Source organism: Saccopteryx leptura, chromosome 5 (assembly GCF_036850995.1).
Source record: "Saccopteryx leptura isolate mSacLep1 chromosome 5, mSacLep1_pri_phased_curated, whole genome shotgun sequence".
Taxonomy (NCBI): Eukaryota; Metazoa; Chordata; class Mammalia; order Chiroptera; family Emballonuridae; genus Saccopteryx; species Saccopteryx leptura.
Window position 1 is genome coordinate 217659162 of NC_089507.1, and position 12059 is coordinate 217671220.

Sequence of the window (12059 nt, forward strand, 5' to 3'; positions counted from 1 at the left end):
ACAGGGGGCTCGAGTGGTCAAGGAGGTATTTGTGTGGTTACTTTTTTTTTTTTTTTTCTGAAGCTGGAAACGGGGAGAGACAGTCAGACAGACTCCCGCATGCGCCCGACCGGGATCCACCCGGCACGCCCACCAGGGGGCGACGCTCTGCCCCTCCGGGGCGCCGCTCTGTTGCGACCAGAGCCACTCTAGCGCCTGGGGCAGAGGCCAAGGAGCCATCCCCAGCGCCCGGGGCCATCTTTGCTCCAATGGAGCCTCGGCTGCGGGAGGGGAAGAGAGAGACAGAGAGGAAGGAGAGGGGGAGGGGTGGAGAAGCAGATGGGCGCTTCTCCTGTGTGCCCTGGCCGGGAATCGAACCCGGGACTTATGCACGGCAGGCCGACACTCTACCACTGAGCCAACCAGCCAGGGCCTGTGTGGTTACTTTTAGAGTAATTCTGGAGAGACATAGTCACAGACTGGTTGACCTCAGGGTATCAAGTAGCCTGGGAAATTCCAGTATTGTTGGAATCATACCGTGGACCCCTCACAATAGTGAATGCACATAGCCCTAATAAGGAAAGAATTGTCAAAGGAAATGCCCAGATACGACCCCAAAAATATATATGGTGTGCAAATGCTTCTTTCCTGCTGCCACTGTGTCAGCAAGGTTGGATCGACTCCCACCATGATGAGGTCGGATTGCTGAACTCTTGACAGTGATCTCTGAACACAAGGCTTCCCCCCTTATGTGTTCTTAGGTGTCTCATGACATCAGACTTGTAGCTAAAGCTTCACCCACACTCCACAAAAATGGCACGCTTGTCCTTGAATGTGTCCTCTGCTGATTAAGAAGTTCTGCTTTCCAGCTAAAGCCTCGTCCACTTCTAAGGATTCCCTCCCAAGCAAGTCCTCTGGTGTCTCCTGGGGGCTAACTTATCACTAAATCCTCATCCACACTATGGGCACAAGAAGAGTTTATCCCCTGAGTGGGTCCTTAAGTGTGTCCCGAGGTGTGACTTACCATCAAATGCTCATGCACACTCCAGACACAAGAAGGGATTCTCCCTCGAGTGAGTCCGTTGATGTCTCCTGAGGCCTGACTTAGAACCATATGCTCGTCCACACTTGAGACACGCAAATGGCTTCACCCCCAGTCACATCGCTGGTGTACCGTGACATTTGATTTATCACCAAATCTTTTGCCACACTCATCACACAGGAAAGGCTTCTCTGTGAATGAGTGCACCCCTGGGTATCTGAGAAGGTGTGATGTGTGAAGCCTCACCCACACTGGCTGCAAATGTAGGGCTTCTTCCCTGAGAAAGTCACCTGGTTTGTCATAACATTTGATTCAAAGCTGCAGTATGGTCGTATTCACTACAGCTCACAGATCAGGATCTTGGGGTTTCTGATTCCTTCCTCCCCTTGTCTGTCTGCACAGGGCTTACCCCTTGGGCTGAGCTGGGCTCTATTTCTAGCACCGCATGACCTTCCCTGAAAGGTCCCGGTGGTAGGATGAGGAATGCGCCTGAGGTTTCCTCTTCCTCCATCCTCACAAATGAAAGTCCCAAGCCATCTTCTCTGCCTTTACCTTCTGTGATTTCACTCTAGCAACTCTGAAAAAAAAAAAGTCTGCTCCTGCTGCCACAGGCCCGAATCCCCGGATAGAAGTCACACATGTCCGAGCACATGGGAAGCACCTGCTGGCTGGGCAGTGGCTCCCGGGAGAAGGCCAGAAGTTGGCAAGAGCAGGGGTTCATTTCTGGCTTTGATTCTGCTGGAGAAAAAACATTCGGTCACAGAAGCCCCAACAGACTGCAGGACGGTCCCTCCTGCTATTACCTGTCTTGCTGATAATAGCTATTCTAACAGGTGTGAGGTGGTATCTCATTGTAGTTTTGACAAGAGTGTGGTGGTTACTGGTGGAAGGGGGTGGGGAGGAGTGGGAGGAAGAGGGGAAGGGGAGGGGGAGGGGCACAAAGAAACCTAGATAGAAGGTGACAGAGGACAATTTGACTTTGGTGATGGGTATGCAACATAATTGAATGACAAGATAACCTGGAAATGTTTTCTTTGAACATATGTAGCACCCTGATTTATTGATGTCATCCCATTAAAATCAATATTCCTTTCCGGTTGGCAAAATCCTTTCCGCCTGACCTGTGGTGGCGCAGTGGATAAAGCATCGACCTGGAACACTGAGGTTGCCAGTTCGAAACCCTGCCCTTCTCTGGTCAAGGCACATGGGAGTTGATGCTTCCTGCTCTTCCACCTTTCTCTTTCTCTCTCTCTCTCTCTCTCTCTCTCCTCTCCTCTCTAAAATGAATAAACAAATAAATTTTTAAAAAAATCCTTTCCTAATTGGTTATGAATAAACCTTTAGCAACAAGGGTTTTAGTAAAGTCACTAAAATTTCCTAAAAACCCCTCTAGTTTTAGGCAGCATCTTCAGCTGCTTGGTCGTTCTTGACTCTCTGGGGAGTCTCCCTTCTTTCGGTTTCCTGGTCAGTGGATCAAAGCCACTATTGCAGGGGAGCAGGCTCTGCATTGTTGGGTGAGGGTTTGAGCCTCACCTGTGTTAGTTCTTAAGCTTCTCCTGATGGCCCCTCTTCAACTGTGCCTGTCTTAGGTTGTCTCTGTTTTCAGGAATCTTACCCGTCGTTGACTAACCAGCCATCATAGGAGCCAGACAGAGTTCTGTGATTGAGGGAGGAGCAATGTCCCTTCTGAAATGCTTAGTTTTATTCATTCATTTATTTCTAACAGCTGATGATGCTACCATTTTTTTAAAAATTTATATATTTTTTAATTTCTGGAGTTGATTACTATGTAAAGGCTAATTTGACTGCCCCAGTGTCTTCTTGGATCCTGGCTAACAGAAACTGGTAGAAAGTGTCCAAACCTTCCTCACTTGCTTGTGAGGTTGTTAGAATTCTACTTAAGCTAGGCAACTAGAAACATTTTCTTGAGGTGGTCTTCATTTCTTTACAGATTCTAACAGTCCTGCTAGGGCTTGAGGTTTCCCTGATAAAGGAAATTCTGAGCTTTCTAATTCTATAAGTTACTTGGGAAAAAAGGATTTAAATTATTTCTTATCACATTTATGTCTTACATTCTAACAACTCAGTTACAATTACTAAATAAAATAACTAATATTTTATAAAATACTTTATATTTTACTTAATTATAAATTCTTTTTACATTTTAAGAAAACACACTTTATTTATGCTGTAATTTATGCATCCTAATAGATATTTTCTAAAAAGCTTAAGAGAAACAGATTTTTGTTCACTTCTTTTAGCCTTTTAATTTGGGCTCAAAATTTAAATGGTTTTTACTACCATAATTAGTTATTTGTTTTCTATTATTTTCTTTCTATCTATCATGTTGAGAATTCTACTGTTAAGCCAATCAATAGTAATATTTGTAATTCTGGGTTTGGTGACCTAACATTGAACAATACTGCTTCAAAAATAATAATAAACTAAACATCACATAAAAAGACATTAACAATCATTACATATTCCCTAATATTTAATCCAAGATTTCTACATCACAAGGCTATGAAATAGCAAAAAAAACCCAAAACAAACAAAAGACTTTTGAAATAACACATACATTTTTAACATAGGAAATATATTTTCTACAACTTTTCACACAGCAGTGGAGGACTATAAGCTTCTATTCCTAACCCAGTGGTCAGCAAACTCATTAGTCAGCAGAGCCAAATATCAACAGTACAATAACTGAAATTTCTTTTTGAGAGCCAAATCTTAAAGTTCAACTACATAGGTAGGTACATTCTTGTATTTTTCTGAAGCTGGAAACGGGGAGAGACAGTCAGACAGACTCCCGCATGCGCCCGACCGGGATCCACCCGGCACGCCCACCAGGGGCGATGCTCTGCCCACCAGGAGGCGATGCTCTGCCCCTCCGGGGCGTCGCTCTGCCGCGACCAGAGCCACTCCAGCACCTGGGGCAGAGGCCAAGGAGCCATCCCCAGCGCCCGGGCCATCTTTGCTCCAATGGAGCCTTGGCTGCGGGAGGGGAAGAGAGAGACAGAGAGGAAGGAGGGGGAGGGGTGGAGAAGCAAATGGGCGCTTCTCCTATGTGCCCTGGCCGGGAATCGAACCCAGGTCCCCCGCACGCCAGGCCGATGCTCTACCGCTGAGCCAACCGGCCAGGGCGGTAGGTACATTCTTTATTGAGGTAGCGCCCGCACATGGTATTTTGTGGGAGAGCTACATTCAAGGGGCCTAAAGTCGCATGTGATTCATGAGCCGCAGTTTGCTGACCAGGGTTCCTATGGAGGGCGTATGTGACTTTCAAGTCTCAGGAAGGGGGCAGGGGAAGGCAGCCGGAGGATCTGTCCCTGACAATTCTATTTCCTATAATTCTATTACTCATTCTCCTTTGCGGAGATGTGATTGATTTCAAGAAGCTTATAGTTAACAATGTTTACACCTGAGGTCTGTTATTTTTTAAATATTACTACCTGATCCTGTTCCCTTCTCTTTTTCTAAGATTTTTTGAAGAAGAGTTCTAATTTTCTTAATACTATTTCTACCTTGTATTTTTCAAATGGGTAAAACTTCTTTTGGTTCAGTAGGTGGACATCTGAATATCTAAAACTAGTTTTTATTCTATACTTTTTCCAGTCACCCCAAACTTAGTTGTCCCTGCCACCTTACTCCAGCACCCTCCCCGCTTCTTTCCAGCAACCATTAGCAGAACAATGGCCCCTCCTAAGCAGGAATGCAATCCAATCCGCCACCTGCAACTAACTGCCCCGCTCTGAGCAGCTGCCTAGCTCTATTTCCCACAACAAAAGCAGCAAATTAAAAAAAACCCACAAATTTCATAAATTCACCTTCCCAACAGTGAGCTACTCTAGCCCACAGGAGGTTTTCCATTTCCCTGGGGGCACAGCAACCCCACAATTCCCTGAGAATCTTCTCTTACAATTTTCCACCATTATGGCTAACGCAGTGAGTCTCCTCAGTGAATCTCATGCCCCCACGTCAGACAACAATCATGCCACACGAAGGAACTGGGAAGGGTAGGGGAACTTAGAGGGGACCCAACACCCGCCTTTGCCCTGTCAGTTTTTAAGGTTCAGAACCTTAGAACCTCCCTTGGCTGCTTGTAATGTGGGACATTTATTTTTTCCAATGCCCTTCCTCTTTGCAATATGCACACTGATCCTTTCCTAACGAAGTCCTAGTCCTTTTTCTCTAATTGGTTCCTTCCCCTCCTTCTTTATTTTACTCCCTGGGGGGCCATTTGCCCTTAAAAGAGTTCATCTCTTAGAGTGCTGCTATTACTACTTTGGTTATTTTTTCATTCTGTTTTAGACTCAAATCTGGTCTGACTAGGAAGACGTGGCACTCTCTTTATATGGGGCATGCTTTTAGCCACTGAGGCCGGTTCATTGTTAAATTTAGCCATTGATCAATGTAGGAGAACTGGTCAGGACAGCCTGGATCCTCAGTCACGATGTTCCAGACTGCCCTTACCAGCCGGGGATTAAAAGTTCCGGCCGATGGCCATCCAACCCTAGAAATTGGCCATTCTTATTCACAGAGAGTGTGAAGTCTTCCTTTTGACCATTTAATTCCATACCCTCAATTGTCTCCATAGGCTTCTTGAAAGTGCTTTAGGAGACAACCTAAGGGGGTCTTTGGTGTACTGGGCCCTCCTCCCATATTTAATAGCTAGGGCCACTAATTTACAAAATTGAAACTGTCAGGGAGAATGCAGAAATTAGCATGAAATTAGCACACCAATAAAGGCAAGAAAAATAAGACAGATAATAATTAGTACTCAGAATAAAGGATGTTTGATTATAGAGGTGTCAATTAATACACAAGACAAGAAGTAGGAGCCAACAGAAAAGAAAAAATTCTTCAGGGGACAAGTCAGAGGGCCCCCAGTCAGAGGTCTTGGATCCAAGAAAAGAGATTTAATGGGTGCGGGGAGAGAGGTCCGAAGCATAAAATGTCACGAAAGATTTCTCAGATGAACAGAGAATCTACAGTACAGACAATTAACCATTTAAGAATTTTAATACTTCTATGAATTTTGCTGTTTTTATAATTTGCAGGCTCCAGCGGACAGCCGCTAGCTCCTATGAGGTTTACGAATTTCCCTTCACTTTTGCCCTCTGGTTTAAAGCCAGAAATTTCCAACTTTTGCATGCAAGAACTTAATTCAGGCCTTAAAAACAGACACATTTAAACATTAAACAAAGACTTCACATATATAAATTACAAATTAAAATTTTAAATGAGCGTGCTTTATCTATTTTAATTAAAATTAGACCAGAGATTTTCCTGATAAACAAAGAGACAAAACAGATTATTTATTATTTAGGCACATAGCTCAACAGAGAAAGGAAGGGGTTCCCCATTCAGGGGCCTCTCAGGTGGCTGCCCAGGCATATTCTTCACAGGAGCTTAGGCTCAGGCACCAGAGATCCCACTTACACACTAATTACTCAGGGGTTTTAGACAGAAACATTAAAAACAAAGAAAGAGAACTTGACAAGCACAAGAAGCATCCCTGGAAGTCTGAGACAGGACTGATTAACTCAGTCCTTACTCAGGTCTCTTCCTGAGAGCATCACCAAATGTCACCATTAATGAGTTTTTCTGAGAGCACGTATAAATGTCCCTGGAAGTCTGAAACAGGACCCAGTCCCCACTAATTGTCTTCCTAGAGTACAACCAGACGTCTCCCAGAAGACCCCGAGGCAGGAAACAAAACTCTCCACTGACATCTCGGTCTTGGAGACCCTATTGCGAGAGTGTGACCACGTTCAGTTCTCTACGCAATAGTCCAAATTGACAAGTCCCAAACAGAAAAGCTAGAATTCAGCAAAGCAAAAGAGTTGCTTCACCTACCTCCTCAATTTCTCTGCCGAATTGTTGAATTTTGGGATCAGCAGTGTCTGCCAAAGAGTTGTCCAATCCCCATAGGAAAATAGGAGCCCTGGAAGTCTCAGCTGGCACCTCTCCTTGAGACCTCAGTGGGGTCAGGCAATTCTCCGGAGAGACTAGCCAATCTGGGTGTCTCTATCCGGTGACAAGAAACACCAGATCCCAGACAAGTCCCCAAATGTTGTAAAGTACCGTCTGCCAAGATTATGTAGAGACACCATGTCTAAATGAATTTTTTTTGTTTTTTTGTTTTTTTTATTTTTTATTCATTTTAGAAAGGAGAGAGAGGAGAGAGAGAGAGAGAAGGGGGAAGGGGGAAGGAACAGGAAGCATCAACTCCCATATGTGCCTTGACCAGGCAAGCCCAGGGTTTCGAACCGGCGACCTCAGCATTTCCAGGTCGACGCTTTATCCACTGCGCCACCACAGATCAGGCCCTAAATGAATTTTTAAGGAGTTTTATTAAAAGGAGGAGATTTACTAATAAGCTAGCTGCATATGACAAACACGGGGTATAGCTGACACACATCGTGCAGTATCGAATATAGTCCTGAGCCTGGATATATACTTGATCAAACACAGATTGATGGGAAAAGGAGTGGGGGACACGACATAATCATTATCAAACTCATAACATCCATTTATAGGATCTATAAAAGACATTCCTATATATTAAAACTTATAAGGTAACACAATAGCAAAAAATGTTCTTTTACATATTAAAAGACATTTCCAAATCTTTTAGTGTTCATCTGCCATCCCTTTGTTTAGAAGTATAGACATTAATCACACATTTTCAGGATGGGAGGGGAAGCTTACACAGTGTTATTGAATAAGTGTTTGTCAATCGCCCGTTAAAGAAAGAAAGAGGGGAGAGGAAAGGGCTTGCTTAATCTTTTCTTCCTTTTCCTCTGCACCTGGCTAGGTGTTTACTTTCCTCCTTACAGGTGTGGGGGAAGGGAGAGAATCCAAGTCTCCTTCCTCCTCTCCATTTACAACACAATGCTATCGGCCATCCTGACCTGGTGTAAATCACACACAAGTATAAAAAATCATATTTACAAAATCTCTCTGTATGGTTAGCCTAAATTATAAAATGCCCTTTAAGCTTCCTAGTAAAAGGGGTTTCCAACACAGTATGTCTCTGCAAGCCAGGAAACTCCCACATTGCTCTCCCATCACTCTCTAGAGAAAGGAGAGGACAAGAAACCTGACTCTTTCTCCTAAAATATTAATATTAATTTGTAAATTCTTTGGTACCTTACCACAGTTCCTCCTAGAATCAACAGCCCCATCAATCTCAGCAGAGCTCGCAAAAGCCCATCATCTGCTGCTCTCACTCTGCAAAAAAAAAAAAAAAATGGCTTCTCTCTTCACCTTCTCCTTCTCAAAACATTAGAATAACAATGCCCTTCCCATGCAGGAAGGTAATTTGCAATTTCACACATCACATATACCTCCTTGGTGCTGCCCAGTGCCTTTTTTAACAATAAAAGTGAGCAGACTCAAAAAACACTACTTTTAAAAATTCACTGACCAACACTCTCCTTCTCTACTTGTTCAAAAACTTTAACAGTAGCCTGATCTGCCGTGGCGCAGTGCATACAGCGTCAACCTGGAATGCTGAGGTTGCAAGTTCAAATCACTGGGCTTGACTGGTTGAGGCACATACAGGAAGCAAATACTACTTGAAGATGCTTCCAGCTTCTCCATCTTTCTCACTGTAAAAACTCAAATGGGATGTGGGGAAGCAAGGTTGCCCCAAATTATAATGAGGCTCCACTCTCCTAACCCTCCTTCCACGTGATAGAGCTGCATGAAGTGTTTCCTGAGATGGACAGGGAAGCTCTCAGGAGGGTCTAAGCACAGAGGTGACTGGACCTGGACTTTGCCCACAGCTCCATCCTCATCCCTGGCTTCCCCCCTACTCCAGTAGACAGTTCCACCCTCCTAGACCTCGCATTTCCTCCTCGAAATAAACTCCTCTCTGCTTCTCTCTCCACACTTTCCCCATGTTTGATTAGTGGATTCATCCTCCCTGAGGTGTAGGCTCAGATTTCTTTGCCTCCAGGAAGTCTCCTCTGGCCTCATTGTCTGATATAAATTTCTTTGAACCCCAGAAAACATTTCCCAGAGCTCTTACCATTCTATTCTGTCCTAGTCTGTTTAAAGCTGTCACTTAGGAGACTGGGATCTTTCTGAGGAATGCACCATCTACTGTGGCACTGCTGCATTTTATGTCCAGAATAAACCCTTTCTCTGCTTCTTTTGTCAATCTGCTATCACCTGCATTTATTTCCAGTTTACTTGTAGATTTCAGTCAGAGCCTAACTAAGGTTCTTTCCCTGGATTTCTTGAATAAATTAATACTCATGAAAGTTGAATACAGGACCTTGTGTGTATATGCATGTGTACATTTTTCTGTAAGGACAATTTACTCTTTTTGATAGTCTCAAAAAAACTTTATTATTGTAACAAAGACAAAGAGAGGTACAGATAGGGACAGACAGAAAGAAAGAGATGAGAAGCATCAATTCTTCATTCCCGCACCTCAGTTATTCATTGATTTGTTTTCTCGTATGTAGAACTGTCAAATTGGACTATTTGGGCTCAGAAGGAGGAGGAATAGGAAAGAGTGTGGCCAAACACCAGGCCATTGGACTAAGAAACAACAGCTGGGGTATGTCGAAGCTGTCTTGAACAATTAGTACATTGATGTGTCTAAGAAGGACCCGTAAATTGGAGAGCTGAGATGACTTGTCATTGAAGCTTTATCTTTGGTTCTTTAAATCCATGAGTAGCTAAGAGTCCCAAAGCAATGTTTCGTGATGGGAGGAGAGGTCATAACTAAAGGATCTGCACTTAAAATATGGAAGTCTGCCCTAGCTGGTTGGCTCAGTGGTAGAGCATCGGCCTGGCATGCATAAGTCCTGGGTTCAATTCCGTGCCAGGGCACACAGGAGAAGTATCCACCTGCTTCTCCACCCCTCCCCCTCTCCTTCCTCTCTGTCTCTCTCTTCCCCTCCTGCAGCCAAGGCTCTACTGGAGCAAAGTTGGCCTGGGCGCTGAGGATGGCTCTATGGCCTCTGCCTCAGGCACTAGAATGACTCTGGTTGCAACAGAGCAATGCCCCAGATGGGCGGAGCATCACCCCCTGGGGGCATGCCAGGTGGATCCCAGTTGGGCGCATGCGGGAGTCTGTCTGACTGCCTCCCCATTTCCAACTTCAGAAAAATATAAATAAATAAATAAATAAAATATGGAAGTCTAAAGAGAGTGTACTGCCTGAACAGGTAGTGGCGCAGCAGATAGAGTGCTGAACTGGGATGCAGAAGGACCCAGGTTTGAGACCCCGAGGTTGCCAGCTTGAGCACAACCTCATCTGGTTTGAGCAAAAAGCTCACTAGCTTGGACTCAAGGTCTCTGGCTTGAGCAAGGGGTTACTTGGTCTGCTGAAGGCCTGCAGTCAAGGCACATATGAGAAAGCAATCAATGAACAACTAAGGTGTCGCAACATGCAACGAAAAACTAATGATTGATGCTTCTCATCTCTCCGTTCCTGTTTGTCCCTATCTATTTGTCTCTCTGACTCTGTCTCTGTAAAAATAAATAAATAAATAAAAATTAAAAAATAAGAAATATTCAAATAAAGAGAGTGTACCAATAAAGGGTCCATGAAAATGCAGAACTTGACCAGACCATCAAGAAACAGTGATGTCTTGATGAAGATGAGAGCTATTCAGCAGAGACCTGAGAAGAGACTGGGAAAAAGAAACCCAGGGAACGGAGCTATTGGTCAAATAAGTTTGTAAATATGATATATGTTTGCTCTCTTATAGGTTGCATTGGGTGTGGGGGACAGGCTGTAAGCAGGTAGGGTCCTTATAGCCGAAGGCTTAGTTTTAAGACTAAGCTTTTCCCCACACCCTTGACTGATTGCATGATAGCGGGTGCTGCACTCTCATGAGGAATCCCGTCATGCCTCAGATAAGTGACTTTGTATCAGACTTCCTTGTTCCTATAATTGGATTAAAGGTTTGGATTTCTACACTATACAATGGGGTAGCCGGGGAGCTTGCTCTCTCTTGGTTCCTGAGATTAGCATAAGAGAGGAGAGAAGGGTAGAGAAAAACCATGTGGAAGAGAGTAGAGAAAGGAGTTCAGAGAAAGGCCACGTGGAGGAGCCAGGAAGAGCAGCCAAGATGGTGGAGTGCTGAAGGAGAAGCAAGTTTGTGCAGAGTTTGTGCAGAGAGAAGATGGGGAACAGAGGTGAATAAGGCTGGTGAGGTTAGAAACCTTTGATTTTAGGAAATTCAGATAAGTCAGTGGCTTTGGGAGCCATGAATGAAAAGGGAAGTGTTTTCCCACTGTGTGTATTTCTTGTCTGCTGGGTGCAAACTAGGATTAAAGCTAATGGCCCACCAGTTCTTGGCTCCACTGTTTCATTACCGTCTGTCCAAATCAAACCCAAACCTGCACAGGCCAGGCAGCTGTGATGGTGGCTGTGGCTACTGGCTTTACAGTGGGCCATTCTGCTTCTTATTCTTGTAACACAGATCAAACAGGCAGGAAAGACCGCTTCCCTCTCACTCAAGGCTCCCAAGCCCAGACTCATTCTCAGGCTTTACAGGAGCGCTGATTGCCCACAAATCTGAGCAAGGCTCCTAAGCACCTCAACACTCCCTCTCTCCCTATGCACTCTCCATCAAAAACAGGCTGGGGGATAAAACCATTCTCCAGGAAATAGGGAAACAATTGCCCCTCCCAAGCAGGGAGGCAAAACACAGTTTGCAATTTGCTGCCCTGAGGACAAGCACCTGCAGCCTTCCTTACACTAGACACACAGGGCGCTCAACTAATACAAAGGAGCAAACCTAAATACAGTATTTACCCAACAAAAACATAACAGTGGTCTTCCTAGGTTACTTAAATGAAACCTTTGATATCTTTATTCCAATTACAAAAAGTGAAAAAATAAAGACATGTCTATTTAGTACCTACTGACATCGTCACTCTCATACAGAGTGGGGAAGGGTATGAGACTTTTGAGAGCCCCTGCAAGGTGACTCATAACGGAGGTAGTTACTCACAGGAACAAGAATGTCCTGTTGGAAGCTTGAGAAGACACAACAGGATAAAC

At 44.4% G+C, this 12059-nt stretch overlaps 1 non-coding gene across 1 annotated transcript; it reads right to left on the reverse strand.

Moving 5' to 3' along the window:
• Positions 1 to 336: 336 nt before the first annotated feature.
• Positions 337 to 412, reverse strand: TRNAG-GCC (transfer RNA glycine (anticodon GCC)). Its single transcript has one exon. It is a non-coding gene; the product is annotated as a tRNA-Gly (tRNA).
• Positions 413 to 12059: the final 11647 nt, after the last annotated feature.